Raw genomic sequence first — 25,932 nt, 5'->3', positions numbered from 1 at the left:
CTGCTAGAAGCCCAAATATTTTTTCAGAGCTAAATGAAGAAAAAAATTATTTTTAATTTGCAACCTGATGGAGGTCAGTATAGATGGACTAATAGACCAAGTCCCACACACTGCTAGAAGCCCAAATATTTTTTCAGAGCTAGATGCAGAAAAACAATATTTTTAATTTGCAACCTGATGGAGGTCAGTATAGATGGACTAATAGACCAAGTCCCACACACCGCTAGAAGCCCAAATATGTTTTCAGAGCTAGATGCAGAAAAAAATTATTTTTAATTTGCAACCTGATGGAGGTCAGTATAGATGGACTAATAGACCAAGTCCCACACACTGCTAGAAGCCCAAATATTTTTTCAGAGCTAGATGCAGAAAAAAATTAATTTTAATTTGCAACCTGATGGAGGTCAGTATAGATGGACTAATAGACCAAGTCCCACACACCGCTAAAAGCCCAAATATTTTTTCAGAGCTAGATGCAGAAAAATATTATTTTTAATTTGCAACCTGATGGAGGTCAGTATAGATGGACTAATAGACCAAGTCCCACACATTGCTAGAAGCCCAAATATTTTTTCAGAGCTAGATGCAGAAAAAAATTATTTTTAATTTGCAACCTGATGGAGGTCAGTATAGATGGACTAATAGACCAAGTCCCACACACCGCTAGAAGCCCAACTATTTTTTCAGAGCTAGATGCAGAAAAAAATTATATTCAATTTGCAACCTGCTGGAGGTCAGTATAGAAGGACTAATAGAACAAGTCCCACACAATGCTAGAAGCCCAAATATTTTTTCAGAGCTAGATGCAGAAAAAAATTATTTTTAATTTGCAACCTGATGGAGGTCAGTATAGATGGACTAATAGACCAAGTCCCACACACCGCTAGAAGCCCAACTATTTTTTCAGAGCTAGATGCAGAAAAAAATTATATTCAATTTGCAACCTGCTGGAGGTCAGTATAGAAGGACTAATAGAACAAGTCCCACACACTGCTAGAGGCCCAAATATTTTTTCAGAGCTAAATGAAGAAAAAAATTATTTTTAATTTGCAACCTGATGGAGGTCAGTATAGATGGACTAATAGACCAAGTCCCACACACTGCTAGAAGCCCAAATATTTTTTCAGAGCTAGATGCAGAAAAAAATTATTTTTAATTTGCAACCTGATAGAGGTCAGTATAGATGGACTAATAGACCAAGTCCCACACACTGCTAGAAGCCCAAATATTTTTTCAGAGCTAGATGCAGAAAAAAATTATTTTTAATTTGCAACCTGATGGAGGTCAGTATAGATGGACTAATAGACCAAGTCCCACACACCGCTAGAAGCCCAACTATTTTTTCAGAGCTAGATGCAGAAAAAAATTATATTCAATTTGCAACCTGCTGGAGGTCAGTATAGAAGGACTAATAGAACAAGTCCCACACACTGCTAGAAGCCCAAATATTTTTTCAGAGCTAAATGAAGAAAAAAATTATTTTTAATTTGCAACCTGATGGAGGTCAGTATAGATGGACTAATAGACCAAGTCCCACACACTGCTAGAAGCCCAAATATTTTTTCAGAGCTAGATGCAGAAAAAAAATATTTTTAATTTGCAACCTGATGGAGGTCAGTATAGATGGACTAATAGACCAAGTCCCACACACCGCTAGAAGCCCAAATATGTTTTCAGAGCTAGATGCAGAAAAAAATTATTTTTAATTTACAACCTGATGGAGGTCAGTATAGATGGACTAATAGACCAAGTCCCACACACTGCTAGAAGCCCAAATATTTTTTCAGAGCTAGATGCAGAAAAAAATTATTTTTAATTTGCAACCTGATGGAGGTCAGTATAGATGGACTAATAGACCAAGTCCCACACACCGCTAAAAGCCCAAATATTTTTTCAGAGCTAGATGCAGAAAAAAATTATTTTTAATTTGCAACCTGATGGAGGTCAGTATAGATGGACTAATAGACCAAGTCCCACACACTGCTAGAAGCCCAAATATTTTTTCAGAGCTAGATGCAGAAAAAAATTATTTTTAATTTGCAACCTGATGGAGGTCAGTATAGATGGACTAATAGACCAAGTCCCACACACCGCTAGAAGCCCAACTATTTTTTCAGAGTTAGATGCAGAAAAAAATTATATTCAATTTGCAACCTGCTGGAGGTCAGTATAGAAGGACTAATAGAACAAGTCCCACACACTGCTAGAAGCCCAAATATTTTTTCAGAGCTAAATGAAGAAAAAAATTATTTTTAATTTGCAACCTGATGGAGGTCAGTATAGATGGACTAATAGACCAAGTCCCACACACTGCTAGAAGCCCAAATATTTTTTCAGAGCTAGATGCAGAAAAAAATTATTTTTAATTTGCAACCTGATGGAGGTCAGTATAGATGGACTAATAGACCAAGTCCCACACACTGCTAGAAGCCCAAATATTTTTTCAGAGCTAGATGCAGAAAAAAAATATTTTTAATTTGCAACCTGATGGAGGTCAGTATAGATGGACTAATAGACCAAGTCCCACACACTGCTAGAAGCCCAAATATTTTTTCAGAGCTAGATGCAGAAAAAAATTATTTTTAATTTGCAACCAGATGGAGGTCAGTATAGATGGACTAATAGACCAAGTCCCACACACCGCTAGAAGCCCAACTATTTTTTCAGAGCTAGATGCAGAAAAAAATTATATTCAATTTGCAACCTGCTGGAGGTCAGTATAGAAGGACTAATAGAACAAGTCCCACACACTGCTAGAAGCCCAAATATTTTTTCAGAGCTAGATGCAGAAAAAAATTATTTTTAATTTGCAACCTGATGGAGGTCAGTATAGATGGACTAATAGACCAAGTCCCACACACCGCTAGAAGCCCAACTATTTTTTCAGAGCTAGATGCAGAAAAAAATTATATTCAATTTGCAACCTGCTGGAGGTCAATATAGAAGGACTAATAGAACAAGTCCCACACACTGCTAGAAGCCCAAATATTTTTTCAGAGCTAAATGAAGAAAAAAATTATTTTTAATTTGCAACCTGATGGAGGTCAGTATAGATGGACTAATAGACCAAGTCCCACACACTGCTAGAAGCCCAAATATTTTTTCAGAGCTAGATGCAGAAAAAAATTATTTTTAATTTGCAACCTGATGGAGGTCAGTATAGATGGACTAATAGACCAAGTCCCACACACCGCTAGAAGCCCAAATATTTTTTCAGAGCTAGATGCAGAAAAAAATTATTTTTAATTTGCAACCTGATGGAGGTCAGTATAGATGGACTAATAGACCAAGTCCCACACACTGCTAGAAGACCAAATATTTTTTCAGAGCTAGATGCAGAAAAAAATTATATTCAGTTTGCAACCTGATGGAGGTCAGTATAGATGGACTAATAGAATGATGCTATGCCCAAAAGATTTTATTTCACTAGGTGCAGTAAAAAAATTGGTATTCTATACACAGGTGTTATATCTTGCAACACAGATCGGCTACTCCACTGACTAACACACTCTGCAATAGGCCAAAAAGGATTAGCTTTGCTAGATTCAGCCAAATGCTGTGAAAAAAACTTGCACAGCACTGGCACAGACCTGCCTGGCAAAAACTGATAGGAACTGATGTAACCTAGTCCTGAAAAGGACTCCAATTACAATTAGTCTTTACTCCCACAACCTATCTATTTAAGAGCACAGACCTCCCTGATAAAAGTCGTAGGAAATGCTGTAACCTAGTCCTTAAAAGGACTGCAATCACAACTATTCCCTACTCCCAAGCTATCTGTATATTTGTGCGAAAATTGGCTTGAAATTAACAATGTATAGCGCACACAGCAACAGCGGTGCCGTCTAACACGCAGCTGCAGCAGTGAGAAAATGGTGGCGACGGGGAAAATGGCTGGGTCTTATAGGGCAAGGACATGTGACATACACTGCCAATGACACATGCCCTTGCTTGTGTGAAAAAAAGCACTTCGCTCCGTGTGTGCGCTGCTGATAGGCTGACAGATTGCACCTCCCCACTGCAAATGCGGGAAAGAGAAAAAAAAATGGAGATCTTCATTGTTCCTGCAGAGATCCATCCCCTGCCCCTCCCCCCACCCCGCTGTACACTCAAACTGCGTATTAACATTAATTTTCATCATTACTGAGAAAAAATCCAGTTATGATTTTGGTGCACGAACAGTTATCGAACATAACCTCGAACAGCCGAATTTTTCTCAAATTGTTCGTGTTCGCCGAACGGCTCGAACACCGCCCAAAACAGCTCGAATTTGAGATTGGCGAACAGTTCGAGTAGAACAACGCTCATCTCTAATTAAGAGTCTCACAACAAATACTAAGTAACAAGATAAAGACCTAAAATATAGGCATGTGATCCGAACCTTTCCGCGTTTCCCCGTTCAGTCAAAGGTTCATCAGGAGAAAAGGGTTTGCTTCAGCATGATAAGCACTGATATGATGCCCTGCATTTTATCAGCAGGACATCATATCAGTGCTTATCTTGCTGAAGCAAACACTTTTCTCCTGATGAACCTTTGACTGAACGGGGAAACGCGTTGAGAAAATATAGAGAGATTTAAATATCCCTGATCTGATTAAACACTTGGAAGCCTTTACCTGATGGGGAAACAGAGATCCACGTCATTAAGATAAGTTGTTTCCTCATCTATTGTTTTTGGATTTAAATTATGTCATGAACTAATGAATAGTGATTTAAATACCGGGGAGGTCTATATATGTCTTATTTTTTAATAAGCTTGGCTCATTGTGAAGGCAACATAGGTATTCCTGTGGGGAATATTACTGCAGGGGGTTAGTTATCCCTAATAAAATGCTGCTATAAGGGAATCTGCAATGCACTTTATATTGTGAGGCCCCCAAATTGGGGAGGCCTGTGAGGCCTTATATGCTGTGTCCTGGAGATATATCCTTTAAAATACCAATTAGGATTATTAATTCCTCTTAGTGAGGTGGATGTATCAACTTAATTAGGGGATCTATGGTGCCCCATTGTTATTATAGAGTGTCCTTTTCTATGCTCTGTGGATAAAAGTGTACTATTCCCTTTATGTATTGTGCTATGGTGATCCTGTCTGGATACGTCCAATCTTCTGTTCTTAGGTGTTCCTGGGTTGTACTAATGGATTTTTAAGACACCCTCACAGAGTGAATATTAAGATTGGGGTGATTTATATAAACAGGTTCAGATCACATGCCTATATTTTAGGTCTTTTTCTTGTTACTTAGTATTTGTTGTGAGACTCTTAATAGTTTTAAACGTCAATATTAAAGGTTATTTTTTAATGGGTATTTATTGTAAAAAGGTTTCTAGGCTACCCACGTTATTTATCTATTTTTGTAAATTGAACTCCAAGTACACCTCCTCCTTCTCCATTAACTCAGCAGATATTCATCCCTGAATTTGTGTCAAGGGAAGAGTTATATGCTCCCAGTCATCTACTTGTGTGCTATGTTTACTCTTATCTGATCATGAGTGACAATGCCTGCAACATTCTGGCTACCTTACGATGAACAAAATAATTCACTCTACCTGCTTGTCACATGTCCTGAATTTAATTTTGCAACATTTGTTTCAGAAACACACACACTGATAGGGAAAAAGGATAACAATGTTTTGAACTTTTGACATTCAGGCTCCATATCTCACCATCCACTACTGCTTTAAACATCTTGGCTATTTCATACATAAATTTGACTTGCAACTATTCGGCATATGATTACTTATGCAGATTCTTGTCATGTCACTGTATTGTTACTGTTTTGCTCCTGGTGATGGAACAATCTTTTTCTTACTGTATACTACAAAATACAAACTGTTCTCACATTACCTTATAGCTCAGTGTGTCATTAGGTTGATTCCCAAGCAAAACGTCGCTGGTTCAAACTGAGGAGCCGCCATTAAGAAGATTTCCTAAGAAAAGAGAAACATCTTAGTCCTGCTCATCGATATCAGTCTCTCGGCCAATAAAATTGCCAAACTGCATCATGTGAGTGCCATGACAGTTGGATGAATACGAAATGAAGTCCGTCCATCCATTCAAAAGCCAAGAGGTGAACATCCAGGCAAAATATCGACGTCATCAAGTCTATTCATCACAAGCTCTATTAGTTCTGGTGCGACAAACGCGTCTGTATGTTTCATAATAGTGAGATCACAGATATCCATGCAAGCACCGTGCAGCACATATTACACAAGTTTGGAATGGTGGCCCAAAAAAGAAGAAGTCTCGACTTTACTATCGTCATAAGAAGGGTTGGCTCGAGTTTGCAAAAGAGTAAGAAAAGTCAACAGTAGAAGATTGGAAATTAATGATTTGAAGTGATGAGATGAAAATCAATAAACTAGGCTCTGATGGGTGTAGATGAGTCTGGAAGAAAAAAGGGAAAAAAGGGGCTAAAGGATCAAGAAATTGAAGGAATTGTCAAGTTCGGGGGAAGAAGCGTGATGATATGGGGTTGTTTCACAGTCAACGGCATTAAATACTTGACCAGAATCGATGGTAGACACAATGCTGAGCTATATGTCAGTATTCTACAAGACAAGTTACTTCATATAATGGAGTACTATGGGTATGAAAAGGACGATATAGTTTTCCAGCAAGACAATGACCCGAATCATACGTCGAGTTTGGCGAAGAAATGGTTCAATGAAAATGAAGAAGAGGTGCTGGTTTTGCCCCCACAGTGCCCGGACCTCAACCCAATCAAACACTTCATGGAAGAGTTGAAGAAAAAACTGTATACATACCCATGTGAGTTGACCAGTATGCACCAACTTTGGGAACGTGTAGAAGAGACTTGAGATCAGATTTTTTTCGAGACATGCTTCAATCTGATCAAGAGCATGCCCAGAAGGATGCAGGTAGTGTTGAAAGCCAAAGTTGGATTTCCAAAATACTAATAAAATAATAAAAATAAAAAATTTAGATTTTTAGGAGCAAAACAGTTACAATGCAGTGACATGACAAGAAACCGCATAACTAATCTTATGCTAAATAGTTGCAAGTCAAATTTATGTATGAGATAGCCAAGATGAATGCCTATAAAATGATGGTAGTCTCACATTTAAAGCAGTAGTGAATGATGAGATATGGAGGCTGAAAGTCAAAAGTTCAAAACATTGTTACCCTTTTGCTCATCAGTGTAAGCAAGATTGTGTCTATGGCCAGGAAAGTGTCTGCTTATTTTAATAATTCTTACATGGTGAGCATCCACGTGTCTTGAAAAACAATCTTCACATGGCAAAACATGCCCACCTGATTTGTGTTCAAACAAAGTGGTCTGCGAGAGCGCCACATGCTTTGCAATGTTGCAGTCTGCTGGAGTTTGAAGCTCTATATGTTAAAGTGTTTATATAAGCAGCATATAGCAGTGATATTAGTATTATTCATTATTATTTATTATTATAGTGCTATTTATTCCATGGCGCTTTACATGTGAAAAAAGGGGTATACATAGCAAAAGAAGTTTCAATAATCTTGAACAATTCAAGTCAGCAACTGGTACAGGAGGAGAGGACCCTGCCAACGAGGGCTCACAATCTATGTATGAGTGAGGATATAGTAGGTGAGGGTAGAGCTGTTCGTGCAGCGGTATGGTGGAGCGAGGATTACTGCAATTTGTAGGCTTGTCAGAAGAGGAAGGTCTTCAAGTTCCTTTTGAAGGTTTCCACGGAAGGCGATAGTCTGATATGTTGATATGTTGGAATAGAGAGTTCCAGAGTAGGGGGGATGCACAGGAGAAATCTTGTATGTGATTGTGGGAAGAGGAGATTAAGAGGAGAGTAGAGAAGGAGATCTTCTGAGAATCGAAGGTTGCGTGCAGGTAAGTACGGGGAGACTAGGTCACAGATGTATGGAGGAGACAGGTTGTGGATGGCTTTATAAGCCAATGTTAGGGTTTTGAACTGGAGTCTCTGGGCGATGGGAAGCCAGTGAAGGGATTGACAGACAGGAGAGGCCGATAGATAGCGGGGGGACAGTTGGATTAGTTGGGCAGCAGAGATTAGGATAGATTGGAGGGGTGCGAGAAAGTTAGAGGGGAGGCCATAGAGCAGGATGTTACAGTACTCGAGGCAGGAGATGATGAGGGCATGCACTACTGTTTTTGCAGACTCTTCATTGAGGAATGTGCGGATCTGAGGGATATTTTTGAGTTGGAGTCAGCAGGAAGTGGAAAAGGTTTGGATATGTGGTTCGAAGGAGAGATCAGAGTCCAGGGTTACCCCAAGGCAGCAAGCTTGTGGGACTGGAGAGAGTGGGCAACCATTGATTTTGATGGATAGGTCAGATGGCAGGGTTGAGTGAGATGGGGGAAAGTTGATGGATTCTGTTTTGTCCATGTTAAGTTTTAGAAATCTAGCAGTGAAAAGGATGAAATAGCAGACAGACATTGTGGGATTCTGGTTAGTAAGGAGGTGATATCAGGTCCAGAGAGGTAGATCTTTGTGTCATCAGCATAGAGGTGATACTGAATGCCATGACACTCTATGAGTTATTCCAGGCCATAGGTGTAGATGGAGAGGAGCAGGGGTCTGAGAACTGAACCTTGCGGGCATCGAGAGATAGGAGGCGAGATGAGGAGGTGGTGTGAGAGTGGGAGATGCTGAATGCTAGGTCTGCTAGGTATGAGGATAGGGCCAAGTCTGTGATACCAAGAGATTTGTTATGTGTGAAAGGGGCAACCGAATCTAGAGCTGCAACTGTTGTGGTATATAAAGCAGCACTAACATCTGTATCACGTAAGGAACTTATGTCTGTAAGAGGGAGAAGGGGTTCAGAGAGTGAGTATAGGTCAAGGTATTTGAGATTTCTGAGAGAGTGTGCAAGTTTGTGGAGTGGGGATTGCACACCTGGAGAGGAGAGGGAAGAGAATGTAAGTAGGTTGTGGTCAGAGAGGGAGAGGAGAGTTAGAGAGATTAGATAGGAAACAGAGGCGGGAGAAGATGCTGTCCTGTGTGTGGCCATCTTTGTGAGTGCAGGGCAGAGGACCATTGAGCAAGGCCAAAAGAGAAAGTGAGGGATAGAAGCTTAGAGACAGATGAGTAGGATGTGTCAATGGCAATGTTGAAGTCGCCCATGATGATAGTGGGGATGTCAGAGGAAAGGAAGTGAAGTAGTCAGGTGGTGAAGTGGTAGAAGAAGGTGGTGGCTGACCTCCAGCCAGTTGGAGGTTGGAGGGGGAGTAGATGCACACACAGTGCACCTCAAAAGAGGGGAGAGTAAGGGAGGGCAGCAGTGGAACTGGGGAGAAGGAGCAGCTATCTGACGGGAGAAAACCAACTCCTTTGCCATGCTTGATGCTGGAACACGGGGTGGTAAAGGTGGAATCCACTCTATGAAAGTGCAGCTGGAGAGGCTGTGTCAGAGGGGATGAGCCAGGTTTCAGTGATGGTGAGGAAGGAAAGTTTGTTAATAATGAAAAGATTGTAAATGTAGGAAAGTTTTTTGCGGACAGAACGAGCATTGCATAGAGCTCCTGATAGAGGGACTGAGGTAGTGTGGGCTGAGCAGATGGGTATAACGTTAGAAAGGTTGCGAGAGTTTGTAATACATTGTGGATGAGAGGTAGAAGTGACTGAAGGGATGTGGAGAGGAAGGCCAGAATTTGGGTAGATATCGCTGACAGTGAGGAGGAGCAGAGAAAGTGTTAGTAAGTGGGAGGAGGAGAGAGCATGAGGGGGCTGTCTGTACTTGGAGACACAGTATTGAATGTTGAGTAATAGTTCTGAGGAGGAGGTGCAATGAATGGGAAGGATGCATGGAGGGATGAAGAGTTCATTACTAGGTGTAGGGATTAGGGGGGTTAGTAGGAAGTGGAGGACTATAGGGGAGAGAGTGAAAACAATCAGAAACATTGTTTACTGTGACTGTTTACTCTCTTTTAAGTACATAGTTAATTGAGGGTATAAGTGTCATTACCTGACTCATGCCCTAACTAACTGCCGTATTATGTAACTGCACACACTTAGGGCTGAAGACACTTTGCGCAAGAAGACACGTGCATGCACTCCACACACTTGCACCCCTTATGCTGCTTCTAGATTTATAGGATAAACTATACCATCAGATGAGGGGCATTGTGTGAGCTGCTTGTGGATATATTAGCAGCAGATCAACACACTAGGGGAAGGCTAGTTGATCAAAGACAGAACTTACACCATGCTTTCATACACAGTATAATACCTTCCATCATCAGATAAGGTTTACAATGAGGGAAGGACGGGGATATATCATTGGGTATGGAATGGAATGCAACAGATAATATATAGCAAAGATACATCAAGCAGAGATATTATACCATTAAATGGTTTTAGGGGGAAGTAGCAACAGATGACAGATTCAGTAAGCAGAGTTATACCATTAAATTGTTTCAGGGGGAAATAGAAGCTGATGACAGATACAGCAAGCAGAGGATATCATGCATCAGTCAAAATGGACCCTTGTTACTTTAAGATCTGCCATTGATAGCTGATGAGAAATACATGTTGTCTATTTAAGCTCCCAAAAATGCTACAAAATTAGTTGATAGGGACAGCTATGGAATGAACAGTGTAATTCTAAATTAATATTTATGGCTGTTGAGATCATTAATATTTATTTTGGAGAAAACACTCACTAGAGTGAAACAAGGGATGAACAGCAACGTGAACATATTAATCACTGTACTGTGTTTCTTGGGGACCTTCAAGGTCCATGTTATATTTTGAAGGAGTAAAAGGAAGAAGAGGATGAGCAGCAGCAGGGATGATGAAAGTAAACCAATGCTGCCCTTGTGCCTGCTGACGAGCATTGCAGACTGAATTCTGGATTACTTTTCAATGCCAGGAATCCTATTTCCATCAAGCAAAGTGATGTCTACTGGATAGCAATGGTTTTCAGACCTGGTCTATAAAAGATAAATTAGGATTTTTTTTTGGCTTCTGAAAGGGAGTCAAAATTGGTTTATTTCCAGAATAAGATGTGTTACCTACTCTATTAAGTTTTAGCTGAGGAAAATGCCTCCTGACTGGCACATTAGACTGGCTATTAGACTCTTTTGTGATTACAACAATCCCCAGCTTGTGCCAGCATTAGAGCCACAACAAGTAGCAGAGGCAGCAGCATCAACAGCTACAGTATGTTTGACATGATGTCCCTGATGTTTTATCTGCCATTGTAACAACTAAAGCATTTCAGCTAACAAAAAAGCACCGACTGAACAGTCAGGTTAAGTCATATCTAGACTGTGTCCTTTCTCAAGCACTGAACATCTGGGTAATAAGAATGGACCAGTTACAAAAACAGGCCTATGGAATAATTGTCATGTCGAGCTTCCAGTGTACTGTCAACTATTGTATATTAGCCATGAAGAAGACTCTTTCTTGAGATAAGTGCTAATACCTGGAGATTCCCCAGGAAACAGATTGAAAATTGGGTGTATGTGTATCTTAAGCAAGATACATTTTATATGCATTTTGGAGGACGTGTGTGTATTTTATGATAGATGATTATTAGAGATGAGCGGTGTTCGACTTGAACTGTTCGCCAATCTCAAATTCGAGCTGTTTTGGGCGGTGTTCGAGCCGTTCGGCGAACACGAACGATTTGAAAAAAATTCGGCTGTTCGATAACTGTTCGTGCACAAAAATCATAACTGGATTTTTTCTCAGTAATGCTGAAAATTAATGTTAATACGCAGTTTGAGTGTACAGTGGGGCGGGGGGAGGGGCAGGGGATGGATCTCTGCAGAAATAATGAAGATCTAAATTTTTTTTTCTCTTTCCCGCATTTACAGTGGGGAGGTCCAATCTGTCAAACTATCAGCAGCGCACACACGGAGCGAACTGCTTTTTTTCACACAAGCAAGGGCATGTGTCATTGGCAGTGTATGTCACATGTCCTTGCCCTATAAGACCCAACCATTTTCCCCGTCGCCACCATTTTCTCACTGCTGCAGCTGCGTGTTAGACGGCACCGCTGTTGCTGTGTGCGCTATACTTTGTTAATTTCAAGCCAATTTTCGCACAAATCTACAGATAGCTTGGGAGTAGGGAATAGTTGTGATTGCAGTCCTTTTAAGGACTAGGTTACATCATTTCCTACGACTTTTATCAGGCAGGTCTGTGCTCTTAAATAGATAGGTTGGGAGTAAAGACTAATTGTAATTGCAGTCCTTTTCAGGGCTAGGTTATATCAGTTCCTATCACTTTTATCAGGCAGTTCTGTGCTCTTAAATAGATAGGTTGGGAGTAAAGACTAATTGTAATTGCAGTGCTTTTCAGGGCTAGGTTACATCAGTTCCTAACACTTTTTGCAAGGCAGGTCTGTGCCAGTGCTGTGCAAGTTTTTTTCACAGCAATTGGCTAAATCTAGCAAAGCTAATCCTTTTTGTCCTCTTGCAGTGTGTGTTAGTCAGTGGAGAAGCCTATCTGTGTTTCAAGCTACACCACCTGTGTATAGAATACAAATTTTTTTACTGCACCTAGTGAAGTAAAACCTTTTTGTCACAGCATCATTCTATTAGTCTATCTATAATAACCTCCAGCAGGTTGCAAATTCAATATAATTTTTTTCCGCATCTAGCTCTGAAAAACTATTTCGGCTTCTAGCAGTGTGTGGGACTTGTTCTATTAGTCCATCTATACTAACCCCCATCAGGCTGCAAATTCAATATAATTTTTTTCTGCATCTAGCTCTGAAAAACTATTTCGGCTTCTAGCAGTGTGTGGGACTTGTTCTATTAGTCCATCTATACTAACCTCCATCATGTTGCAAATTCTATATAATTTTTTTCTGCATCTAGCTCTGAAAAAATATTTCGGCTTCTACCAGTGTGTGTGACTTGTTCTATTAGTCCATCTATACTAACCTCCATCAGGTTTCAAATTCACTATAACTTTTTTCTGCATCTAGCTCTGAAAAAATATTTCGGCTTCTAGCAGTGTGTGGGATTGTTATATTAGTCCATCTATACTAACCTCCATCAGGTTGCAAAATCAATATAATTTTTTTCTGCATCTAGCTCTGAAAAACTATTTCGGCTTCTAGCAGTGTGTGGGACTTGTTCTATTAGTCCATCTATACTAACCTCCGTCAGGTTGCAAATTCAATATAATTTTTTTCTGCATCTAGCTCTGAAAAACTATTTCGGCTTCTAGCAGTGTGTGGGACTTGTTCTATTAGTCCATCTATACTAACCTACATCATGTTGCAAATTCAATATAATTTTTTTCTGCATCTAGCTCTGAAAAAATATTTCGGTTTCTAGCAGTGTGTGGGACTTGTTCTATTAGTCCATCTATACTAACCTCCATCAGGTTGAAAATTCAATATAATTTTTTTCTGCATCTAGCTCTGAAAAAATATTTCGGCTTCTAGCATTGTGTGGGACTTGTTCTATTAGTCCATCTATACTAACCTCCATCAGGTTGCAAATTCAATATAATTTTTTTCTGCATCTAGCTCTGAAAAACTATGCTGGCTTCTAGCAGTGTGTGGGACTTGTTCTATAAGTCCATCTATACTAACCTCCAGCAGGTTGCAAATTCAAAATAATTTTTATCTGCATCTAACCCAGCCAATACTTTTTGGCTAATACCACAGTTTGGCCACTCAGCTCGACTCGGTTCCCATCCATTGTTTTTTGTGCAAACAACTCCAGAGTTGTGAATTAGTTAACCACCAAAATGAGTGGAAAAAGGCCTGCTGCTGGTGGAAAGGGGAACTGGCGTGTTGGGAAGGGAAAAAAAGGTTGTGTACGTGGTGTACGTGTTAAAGCAACAGTAACATCTGCAGAAGAAAGACCATCTTCCAGCCAAACTAAGATGTCTTCTTCTTTTAGCGGACAATGTGATAAGATCCCTTTCTTACGGCCACGCCAATCACTACAAATTCCAGATGAGGCACAAAATCAGCAGGTGCTTCAACGGATATCAAGTGCTCCTTTAAGTGGGCTCTCCTCCACCTCAACTTCAACATCACAATTACTCCAGTCCTCAGAGGTGTCAACCCAATCGCATTTGCTTCCTCACAGCTCCCAAGTCTCCTGCTGCCTGTCTGAGTATGGAGTAGAACAGATGGTTGAGTCTGCAGAGCTGTTTACTCATACTATAGCCTGGGAATCAGAGGTCGGCTCCAGAGCTTCTGTGAATCCAGCCGAGGAAATGATCTACACTGATGCCCAGAATCTTTATGAGTCGGTTCCAGGACCAGACGCAGAAGGTTCTGACCATAATGTAGACCCTCGTTCCCAAACTGTAACTCCTGTTGATGGAGACAATTAGGAAGACGATGATGAGACTCAAATACCTGATTGGAGTGACAACTTTAGTTTTTTGTCAGGGCAGGAAGAGGTTGGCTCTGAGGACGACGGGTGTGATAACACACATGGTGATGATGACGAGGTTGGAGATCCCACTTACTGTCAACCCACAGTCAGCAAGTTGATGAGGTCAGCAGATGAGGAGGAGGAGAATGCTAGTGACGACGAGGTCAGGTTGCGCCTTCCTGGACAGAGACGTAGTACTGGAAGCACGTCAACAACTGCATCCTCAAACACAACTCTGCCTCTGATCACAAGTCGTGGTGCCTCTTCAGGACACATGGGTGCTAAGCCTTGCATAGCCTGTGCATTTTTTCAGATCGATAAAGATGACCCAACTCGTGTTATCTGTAACATTTGTCAGCAAAAGCTAAGTGGAGGCCAAAAAATACATAGTTTGAGTACTTCATGCATGAACCGGCACATGGATATGAAGCATAAGTTGCAGTGGGAAGCTCACTGTGCTACAATGCGGCCTAGCCGGCCGGGCCAACCACCGTCTGCCACATCTTGTGCATCCGTGGCCTCTTCATCCTCTGTGACTGGGGGGACAGCAGTCACACCTGTTTTGGGACACAGACCTGCCACCTCTTTACCCGCAACAGCCAGCGTGATTGGCAGGTCATCATTTTCTTTGGAGGTGGAAACACCAGCTGGTGTTCAGCGCTGTCCGACATTGATAGCACCACCTTTGGATCAAGGCAACCTATCATGTCCGCCTGCATCTTCCTCACAGACCGGCAGTTTGCCAGGGACACCCTTCTCAACCCCGTCTAAGCACAACAGCCAGCCCTCGGTCCCTCAGATGTGGACAAGTAAAAGACCATTTCCTCCTAGCCTTGGGAAAGCTAAGAGGTTGAATTTCACCATCTGCAAGCTCTTGGCTACAGAAATGCTGCCTTTCCGCCTGGTGGACACAGAGGATTTTCGAGACCTTATGTCCGTCGCAGTGCCCCAGTACCAGATGCCCAGTCGGCACTACTTCTCAAAGAAAGGTGTGCCTGCGCTCCACCAGCATGTCACACACAACATCACCGCTTCTTTGAGAAACTCTGTGTGTGACAGGGTGCATTTCACCACAGACTCTTGGACGAGTAGGCATGGACAGGGGCGTTACATGTCGCTGACTGGGCACTGGGTAACTATGGTGACAGCAGGACAAGGGGCTGCTGTCCAAGTCTTGCCATCCCCACGAGTTGTGCGTCAATCCTCTTTATCTCAAAGTTCCTCCACTGCTTCTGCCTCCTCAACCTCCTCTCGGTCCTCCACCTGCACCCAAAGCCTGTCTGGTCATGCCACAAGCATTCTAACTGCGCAGAAGGGATCCTGCACACCTCCTTACTATGCTGGCAGCAGGGCTCAACGTCATCAGGTGGTTTTTACTTTGAAATGTCTGGGAAATGGGAGTCACACAGCTGAGGAGTTGTGGTCAGCTCTGGAGAACCAGTTTCATAAATGGTTGTCTCCACTGGACCTGAAACCAGGGAAGGCCGTGGGCGACAATGCTGCAAACCTGGGTGCGGCCCTTCGCCGGGGCAATGTCACATACGTGCCTTGTATGGCTCACATGTTGAACCTGGTTGTCCAGCAATTTTTAGCCCACTATCCCGGACTAGATGGCCTTCTGCAGAGGGCACAGTCACTGTGTGCTCACTTCCGCCGTTCGCATCCCACAGCTCAGTGACTTACATCTCTACAGAAGTCGTTGGACCTGCCACTTCACGGGCTAAAATGCGATGTGCTTACCCAGTGGAATTCAACTCTGCACATGTTGCAGTGACTGTGGCAGCACCGACAAGCCTTGGTGCAATACGTTCTGATGTATAGCCTGGGCCAACGAGATCCAGAGGTGAGGCAAATCACGCTGGAGGAGTGGTCTCAGATCAGGGACCTATGCACCCTTCTGCACAGTTTTGAAATGGCGACGAAGATGTTTAGTGCTGACAATGCCATTATCAGCATTACTATTCTGGTGATTTACATGCTGGAGCACATGTTAAACAGAATTTGGAGTCAGGTGGTGGCACAAGAGGAGGTGGAGGAAGTAGAGGAGGAGGAGTTGTATGCGGAAGGGCTAACATCTGCAAGGTCCAGACGGTCGGCAGCACTAAGGCGGCAGGCATGTGAGGGTGGGGGAGATGGTTTTACCAGGGCGCATGGTAGCAGCCAAACTAGTGATGAAGGTGCAGGAGCCCAGGAAGAAGTGGAGGACGAACTGATGGAAGACTCATCAGATGAGGGAGACCTTGATCACATTTCTGTTGTGCGAGGTTGGGGGGAGAGGGTAGAAGAAGGAAGCATGATTGTTACCTTGCCACCAACACAACAGGGACTTGGTGCTTCTGGATGCGCAAGACACATGAGTGCCTTCTTGCTGCACTACCTGCAACATGACTCTCGAATTGTGAGAATTACAAATAATCCTGACTATTGGGTTGCCACACTGTTAGATCCCCGGTAGAAATGTAAATTTGCAGAAATTATTCCTGCCATAGAAAGAGATGCACGCATGCAGGAGTATCAGCAGAGACTGTTGCAGAATCTTACATGTGCTTTTCCCCAAAACACTAGTGGTGCACGTAGTGAATCTCACAGTTCCAACTTGCCAACCGTGGGACCGTCGAGTGTTCAGCTCTCAAAACGTAACAGAAACACAGCATCTGCTTGTAACATCAATTTTGCGGAATCATTTCACCACTTTTTTAGCCCATCCTTTGCAAGGCCACAGGAGACAAGAAGTCTGACACATAGTCAACGCCTAGAGACGATGGTACAGGAGTATCTCCAAGTAAACATTGAAGCCATAACTGTGTCACAGGACCCTTGCTCTTTTTGGGCTTCCAATCTGGATAAATGGCCGGAGCTCGCCACTTACGCCTTGGAGATCTTGTCATGCCCCACAGCCAGCGTTCTGTCTCAACGTGTGTTCAGCACTGCTGGTGGTGTGCTGACAGATAAGGCACGTGGCTCTCCACTGATAATGTAGACAGACTCACGTTCATAAAGATGAACAAATCATGGATCCGAAACGACCTGTGTCATCCTGGGGAGAGTAAAAGCTTGATGATTTGTTAAAATCACCTCACCAACCGTTTTAAGCTTTAAAATTACTAATCATGTTTATCTGTATCTTGGCTGGAAAATAATTTGGGCCTAGTAGCAGTGTGCAGTACTGATTCTATTAGGCCATCTATACTAAGCTCCACCAGATTTAAAATTACTAATCATGTTTATCTGTATCTTGACTGGAAAATAATTTGGGCCTTGTAGCAGAGTGCAGTACTGATTCTATTAGGCCATCTATACTAAACTCCACCAGATTTAAAATTCCTAATCATGTTTATCTGTATCTTGGCTGGAAAATTATTTGGGCCTTGTAGCAGTGTGCAGTACTGATTCTATTAGGCCATCTATACTAAACTCCAGCAGATTTAAAATTACTTATCATGTTTATCTGTATCTTGGCTAGAAAATAATTTGGGCTTTGTAGCAGTTTGCAGTAATGACTCTATTAGGCGATCTATACTAAACTCCACCAGATTTAAAATTACTAATCATGTTTATCTGTATCTTGGCTGGAAAATAATTAGGGCTTTGTAGCAGTTTGCAGTACTGATTCTATTAGGCCATCTATACTAAGCTCCACCAGCTTTCAAATTAATAATAATTTTTAGCTGCATCTAGCCCGGAAAATAATTTTGGGGCTCCTAGATGCGCAAGACACATGAGTGCCTACTTGCTGCACTACCTGCAACATGACCCTCAGATTGTCAGAATTCGAAGTAATCCTGACTACTGGGTTGCCACACTCTTAGATCTCCCACACTCTTCGATCAACCTTTTCATTTTAATAAAGAACAAAAAAATGGTCATTTTTTGAAACTAAAAGCTTTAGCAGGTTATTAGAAACTGAAATCAAACAGTTTTCAACTCAAAACTTTATTCTAGGTGATGTTACATTTGCACATAGGACCCCTTGTTCGAACGGAGCTTCTCAACTCTCTCATCCATTGAATTTGTCAGGTTTTGGATGGTTTCTGCTTCAATTGTTTTGCATGAGGACAGAATACCCTCCCAGAGCTGTTGCTTAGATGTAAACTGCCTCCCACCATCATAGACACTTCTTTTGATGATGCTCCAGAGGTTCTGAATGGGGTTGAGGTCAGGGGAGCATGGGGGTCACACCATAAGTTTGTCCCCTTTTATGCCCATATCAGCCAGAGATGCAGATGTGTTATGTGCAGCATGAGACGGTGCATTGTCGTGCATGAAAATGATCTTGCAGCAGATTACACGGTTCTTCTTCTTGAACCATGGCAGGAAGTGCTGCTTGAGAAACTCCACATACATTATGGTGTTCATCTTTACCCCTTCAGGGATCCTAAAGGGGCCGACAATCTCTCTCCCCATGATTCCAGCCCAAAACATTACTCCACCTCCTCCTTGTTGGTGCCGTAGCCGTGTTTGCGTGGGGTGTCCATCAACCAGCCATCCTCCACTCCATCCATCTGGACCATCGAGCGTTGCACGGCACTCACCGGTGAACAAAACAGTTTTGAAGTCAGTCTTCATGTATTGTTTGGCCCACTGGAGCCGTTTCTGCTTGTGTGCAGTGGATAGAGGAGGTCGACAGGATGGCTTACGCACAGCTGCAAACCTCAGAAGGACTCTGCATCTTGTTGTTCGGGGGACGTTGGAGGCACCAGCAGCTTCAAAAACTTGTCTGCTGCTATGACAAGGCTTTTTTGCCGCTGCTCTTTTAACCTGACGTAATTGCCTGTTGGAAAGAGTCCTCAATTTTCCCTTATCAGCACGCACACGTGTGTACTGTGAATCAGCTACATACTTCTTGATTGTGCGATGATCAGGATGAAGTGTATTGGCAATGTTGATTGTAGTCATGCCTTGACCTAAACACTCCACAATTTGTTGCTTCTCAGCAGCCGACACATCCTTTTTCTTTCCCATTTTGGCAGAAAATGTAGGCTGCTTAATAATGTGGGACAGCCTTCTTAAGTAGTCTTGCCTTTCATTGGGCACACCTGCCAAACTAATTAGCACAGGTGTCTGCAATTGCTTACAGTGATATAAAGAGCCCTGACACACATCACCATCAATGAGTTTAACTGACAAACAAAAAATTTCTTCCCTTATCACTCCTAAACACTTTTTGCATAATAATTTGGAACACAGTGTACATGTGCTTTTCCACAAAACACCAGTTGTTCATGTAGTAAATCTTACAGTTCTAACTTGCCAACCGTGGTCTGTTGGAAGTTGTTCAATAAAGGGCCCAAAATTAATATAACATAGATGGGAGAGGTCTCTATGAATAGGAATTCCTAAGTATTTGATACCCTGTGAGGGCCAGGCAAAGGGAAAGTTGGACTGGATGGAATCCTGTATGGATTTGGGGAGGGAGACATCGAGGGCCTCAGACTTTGCTGCATTGATTTTAAAATTTGACCATGTAACAAAGTGATCTATTTCAGCCATAACAGAAGGGATTGATATATGTGATTGAGTGATATATACTCGGACATCATCAGCAAATGCAGAGCACTTGTACTCTTTGCCTCCCACCTCAATCCACCTAATATTGGGGTTATGGCGAATTGATGAGAGCAGGTGCTCCGTCACTAGGATGTATAAGAGAGGGGACAGAGGACATCCCTGCCTTGTCCCATTGGTGATTATGAAAGGTGATGAAAATGTTCCATTTATCTTCAGCCTAGGTGACGTATTGCGATACAGGGCCGTGATTTTGCCTATAAAAGGGTCCCCTAGACCCCTACTCCAAGCTTTTTAAGTGAATAATATATGGCGTGCCAGTAGACTCTATGGAGTGCTTTCTCAGCATCCAACGAGAGTATCTAATTACAAATTTTTAACTGCATGTAGCCCAGGAAATACTTTGTGCCTAGTAGCAGTGTCTGCTAGTCAGCGGATTATCCCAGCTGTTAAGCAAGCTACACCACCTGTAGTTTGGACACTTCATTTTTTCAAAGGAAATGGTTCGGGCCCCCGGGACACTCAGTGAAGAGCATCGGGGAGGCACCCCAAGGCATATGGGCTGGGACAGGCGATAGGACGCCTTGCGGTGGACCGCCGAGCTCGATCCTTATAAAAGCTTTTTAACTGCAGCAGCTTTTGTGGACGCTACTGGAACTGGAATTACGCGGCTGCTGGCATGAGACTTGCCCTCCAATAGATCCTTGTAAAAGGATTTAAAGTGTATTCATTCAAATTAGAGAGACAATTTAAATTAAAAAGCTTAGACCTGCCTCCACCAGAGGGGGGCTCACTCGACCCACCAGCGGACAGGCACCAGTATTGGGAGAGGGTGGCTGGCCGTCAGGGTCCACCGCAGCTCTGGCACAAACCCGGCGACACGGAGGTTGCACGAGCATGAACGGACTGGCCGTGTCGGCTTCGCACTTTTTTGGTTTTAGAAGGGCATGACATGCCTATATCTGTGTCTCCCCCTCCTTTTACTCCTCCACCTCTTTTCTTTTCGCATGACTATATGTACTTGTCACTTTTCCATGTGTTAGTTGTGTCTTATGAGCAGTTTGTCAGCTTTTGGACACCTTTGAAGGTGTTTTCTATGTGTTTCTATGTGTTTTTGTTTGCCTGCCATTGGTTTTAACGGTGTTCGAAGGTGTTCGACGAACAGTTTGACGGACAGTTTGGCGAACATATGGGTGTTCGACGAACCGAACCGAACTCGAACACTACGGGGGTGGCTCAACACTAATGATTATTAGTTCTTATGGTTTCTTCATATGGCCAACATCTGAATTTGAGACTCCAGAAGGATAGTGTATATATATATACAGTTAGGTCCATATATATTTGGACAGAGACAACATTTTTCTAATTTTGGTTCTAGACAATAGCACAATGAATTTTAAACAAAACAATTCAGATGAAGTTGAAATTCAGACTTTCAGCTTTCATTTGTGCGTATCCACATTAAAATTGGATGAAGGGTTTAGGAGTTTCAGCTCCTTAACATGTGCCACACAGTTTTTAAAGGGACCAAAAGTAAATGGACAGATTAAATAATTGTAAATAAAATGTTCATTTCTAGTACTTGGTTGAAAACCCTTTGTTGGCAATGACTGCCTGAAGTCTTGAACTCATGGACATCATCAGACGCTGTGTTTCCTCCTTTTTGATGCTCTGCCAGGCCTTCACTGCGGTGGTTTTCAGTGCTGTTTGTTTGTGGACCTTTCTGTCTGAAGTTTAGTCTTTAACAAGTGAAATGCATGCTCAATTGGGTTGAGATAAGGTGATTGATTTGGCCATTCAAGAATATTCCACTTCATTGCTTTAATAAACTCCTGGGTTGCTTTGGCTTTATGTTTGGGGTCATTGTCCATTTGAAGTATGAAACGACGACCAATCAGTTTGGCTGCATTTGGCTGGATCTGAGCGCACAGTATGGCTCTGAATACATCAGAATTCATTTGGCTGCTTCTGTCCTGTGTCACATCATCAATAAACACTAGTGACCCAGTGCCACTGGCAGCCATGCATGCCCAAGCCATCACACTGCCTCCGCCGTGTTTTACAGATGATGTGGTATGCTTTGGATAATGAGTTGTACCACGCCTTTGCCATACTTTTCTCTTTCCATCATTCTGGTAGAGGTTGATCTTGGTTTCATCTGTCCAAAGAATGTTCTTCCAGAACTGTGCTGGCTTTTTTAGATGCTTTTTAGCAAAGTCCAGTCTAGCCTTTTTATTCTTGATGCTTATGAGTGGCTTGCAGCATGCAGTGAACCCTCTGTATTTACTTTCATGCAGTCCTCTCTTTATGGTAGATTTGGATATTGATATGCCTTCCTCCTGGAGAGTGTTGTTCACTTGGTTGGCTGTTGTGAAGGGGTTTCTCTTCCTCATGGAGATTATTCTGTGATCATCCACCACTGTTGTCTTCCGTGGGCGCCCAGGTCTTTTTGCATTGATGAGTTCACCAGTGCTTTCTTTCTTTCTCAGGATGTACCAAACAGTAGATTTTGCCCCTCCTAATATTGTAGCAATTTCTCTGATGTTTTTTTTCTGTTTTTGCAGCTTAAGGATGGCTTATTTCTCCTGCATGGAGAGCTCCTTTGACCGCATGTTTGCTTCAAAGCAAAACCTTCCAAATTCAAGCACCCCACCTCAAATCAACTCCAGGCCTTTTATCTGCTTAATTGAGAATGATGTAACGAAGGGATTGCCCACACCTGTCCATGAAATAGCCTTGGAGTCAATTGTCCAATTACTTTTGGTCCCTTTAAAAACAGGGTGGCACATGTTAAGGAGCTGAAACTCCTAAACCCTTCATCCAATATTAATGTGGATACCCTCAAATGAAAGCTGAAAGTCTGAACTTCAACTACATCTGAATTGGTTTGTTTAAAATTCAATGTGGTAATGTCTAGAACCAAAATTAGAAAAATGTTGTCTCTGTCCAAATATATATGGACCTAACTGTATATATATACCCTGTATATATGAATTGTATAGAACAGGTAGTATTAGGGTCTCCAGGGATTGCCGTCATTGAGCGGGGGCACCATCTCAATTAATTGAGGTGCCAACCTCCACGGTTAGGTAGGCTAACAGTTGCATAGGGCTTATTATTGTCGGTTAGTCTTACATTTGTTTCCCTGTGTATAACCTTCATTATGTACATTCTGTTTTTAAACTATAAGAGTGGTTCGAATGCGAACATGGTTTTAGACATCAATTAATAAAAGTTATATTTTAGAGTTTTTTTCAGTTTTGGTGCATATTCTTTTGAACTCCACACTATATACATTTCGCTTTTGTTTTTTTGCACTATCGTAATGCATAGTAGCCCAAACCTCTATTCTTCATTCCAGGTACACTGACAGGTCGTTGTTACATCAATTTGATAATGACAACACCAAGCTGCATGTTGGTATTCTACTTTGAGCAGTCTGCAAGGCCTAAATGTGCTAGCATAGCCTGCAGTGTTTCTGGACTTGTCTCCCATTAAGCACTTTGGGATGTTATTGGTTAGCAATTGTAAAGGAGGCTGCCAGCAGTGGTTCTTAATGATTTTCATAGCCAAGTACATTTAGAGTGGCAGAACATTCCTCCGACAATGATTAACCCCTTAATGACTTGGCCATTTTCCGTTTTTGCGTTTTTGTTTTTTTCTCCCCTTCTTCCCAGAGCCATAACTTTTTTAATTTTCATTCAATTTGGCCATGTGAGGGCTTATTTTTTGCAGGACAAGTTTTTGCTTTTGAACAACATCACTGATTTTACCATATCATGTACTGGAAAATGGGAAAAATTCCAAGTGCAGTGAAATTGCAAAAAAAGTGCAATTCCACATTTGTTTTTGGATTTATTTTTACTATATTCACTGAATGCTAAAACTGACCCGCGATTATTTTTCTCAAGGTCATTACGAGTTCGTAGATAACAAACATGTGTATGTTTTTTTTATTTAAGTGGTGAAAGAAAAATACAGTTTGCTAAAAAAAAATGACACCATTTTCCCAGACTCGTAGAGTCTCCATGTTTCGGGATCTGGGGCCGAGTGAGGGCTTATTTTTTGCGTGCCAAGCTGTACTTTTAATTGATACAATTTTGGGGTAGATCCAAAGGTTTGATTGCTCGTTATTGCTTTTTATTTCAATGTTTTTCAATCAAAAAAACGTAATTCTGCTGTTTTGATTTTTTTTCTCGTTACGCTGTTTACCAATCAGATTAATTCTCTTTTTATATTGATAGATTGGGTGATTCTGAATGCGGTGATGCCAAATATGTGTATGTGTGATTTTTTTATTGTTTTATTTAGAATGGGGCGAAAGGGGAGTGATTTTTTTTATATTATTATATATATATATTTTTTTATATTTTTAAAAATATTTTTTTTACTTTTTCATGCTTCAGTAGTCTCCATAAGAGCCATGAAGCTGCAGTTGTCTGATCACCTGTGTTACTAAATTTCTCAGTTGCTATGAGCGCTGACTGCTGGGCGGCGCTCAAACCAACCCGGCAATGACAAATGCAGGGGTCTCCTGCAGACCCCAGGTTGTCATGACAACCCATTCGTAACCCACGATCATGTGATGGTTTTGCCGATGGGTGGAGCCAATGACGCGCTTCCCGTAAGCTGTTAACTAGTTAACAGCCGCGGGTGGATCGCAATTCCACCCGCGGCTAATGCGGCACTTGTCAGCTGTATAGATCAGCTGACATGTGCCCGGAAAGGTGCGGTCTCAGAGCCAGAGCCCACACCAAACAGGGGGATATGACGTGTGTCATACTATTACGGCACACATCATAGAGAGGTTTATAACCTCATCTATAGCATTCCAAGGGGTTTATGTGCATGTATTACTGACAGTACTTGATACAGAATAAATCAGAATAAAGATGTTTTGATAACTATTGTTTTTTTTTATTTATCTTTTACAAGTCAATAACATGTCTTTTGATCCAGTGATTTCCACAATTCTTGACTTTTTCTTCTTGGTGTTGTGATTTCTTTTTTTTGAGTGTATATTCCAAATACCTAATTTTACAATAATAAAAATCTCCCAGCAGAGCAAAAGGGGAAAAAGCACCCTGCTTCCATTTTTGTTTTGGTAATTAAACAAAAACCTCATCAATATGATCTTACATTTATCTATAACATTCCAGAATAATTTTTGGACTGTGTTTTTCCCTTAAACAGAGGGTGTAAGGAAGCTGATCAAACTATAATGCTGCAATAGTAAATACAATAAAGCTATTCATTTGTTATAATTATGTCTCCTTTATGCAGTGTTTGATCCTTGTAAAACAGAATGAACACCCACAATGAAGAGTATGTTACTTTTATGGAATTAATTTATCATCAAAATGAAATACTGTCTTTATTCTGAAACCTCAGAAACTCATAAGTTTTGTGGATAAAATGCAGTTAAAGGATCTTTTGCCTCCAAGATATTCATTCAGTTCTCATTTTAGAATAGATAAATGACATGTAAGACCATAGCTTTTTTCTTTCACATTGTTGTTTTGTTACACTTTAGTTAATTTTTATGCATTTATTTTTCTTACAGGAAATCATTTTTGGTGAATCAAGAATCACAAAATCGTGAGTATTTATACTATCTACTCTTTTTTTTATATGATAACATACAGATGCTTCTCAAAAAGTTAATTTATTTTGGTTCTTCTATACAAAAAGTGAAACTCATATATATTATATGGAGTCATTAAAAACAGAGTGATCTATTTCAAGTGTTTATTTCTGTTAATATTGATGATTATGGCTTACAGCTAATGAAAACACAAAAGTCATTATCTCATTAAATTAAAATAATTTAAAAAAAACACCTGCAAAGGCTTCCTACATGTTTAAAAAGGTCCCTTAGTCTGTTTCAGTAGGTTCCACAATTATGAGGAAGACTGCTGACTTGACAGATGCCCAGAAGGCAGTCTTTGACACACTACACAAGGAGGGTAAGCCACAAAAGGTCATTTGTAAAGCAGCTGGCTGTTCACAGAGTGCTGTATCCAAGTATATTAATGCAAAGTTGTCGAGCCACTCATGACCAATAGACAACGCCAGAAGCATCTTACCTGGACCAAGG

General features: G+C 41.4%; 1 long non-coding RNA gene across 1 annotated transcript in view; it reads left to right on the top strand.

Annotated features, from left to right (window-relative positions):
* The window catches only part of LOC141172219 (uncharacterized), a 672,458-nt gene extending 647,025 nt beyond the window's left edge, over positions 1 to 25,433 (top strand). Inside the window, exon 3 of the long non-coding RNA XR_012252439.1 lies at positions 25,399 to 25,433. This is a non-coding gene — a long non-coding RNA (uncharacterized lncRNA). The remainder of the gene's footprint in view (positions 1 to 25,398) is intronic.
* The last annotated feature ends 499 nt before the right edge of the window (positions 25,434 to 25,932 follow it).

This window comes from Phyllobates terribilis, unplaced genomic scaffold, assembly GCF_046119375.1.
Source record: "Phyllobates terribilis strain yellow unplaced genomic scaffold, ASM4611937v1 Scaffold_1__5_contigs__length_1240528914, whole genome shotgun sequence".
Lineage (NCBI taxonomy): Eukaryota > Metazoa > Chordata > Amphibia > Anura > Dendrobatidae > Phyllobates > Phyllobates terribilis.
Note: the sequence above shows the minus strand (reverse complement) of the source record. Positions and strands in the feature narration are given on the sequence as shown.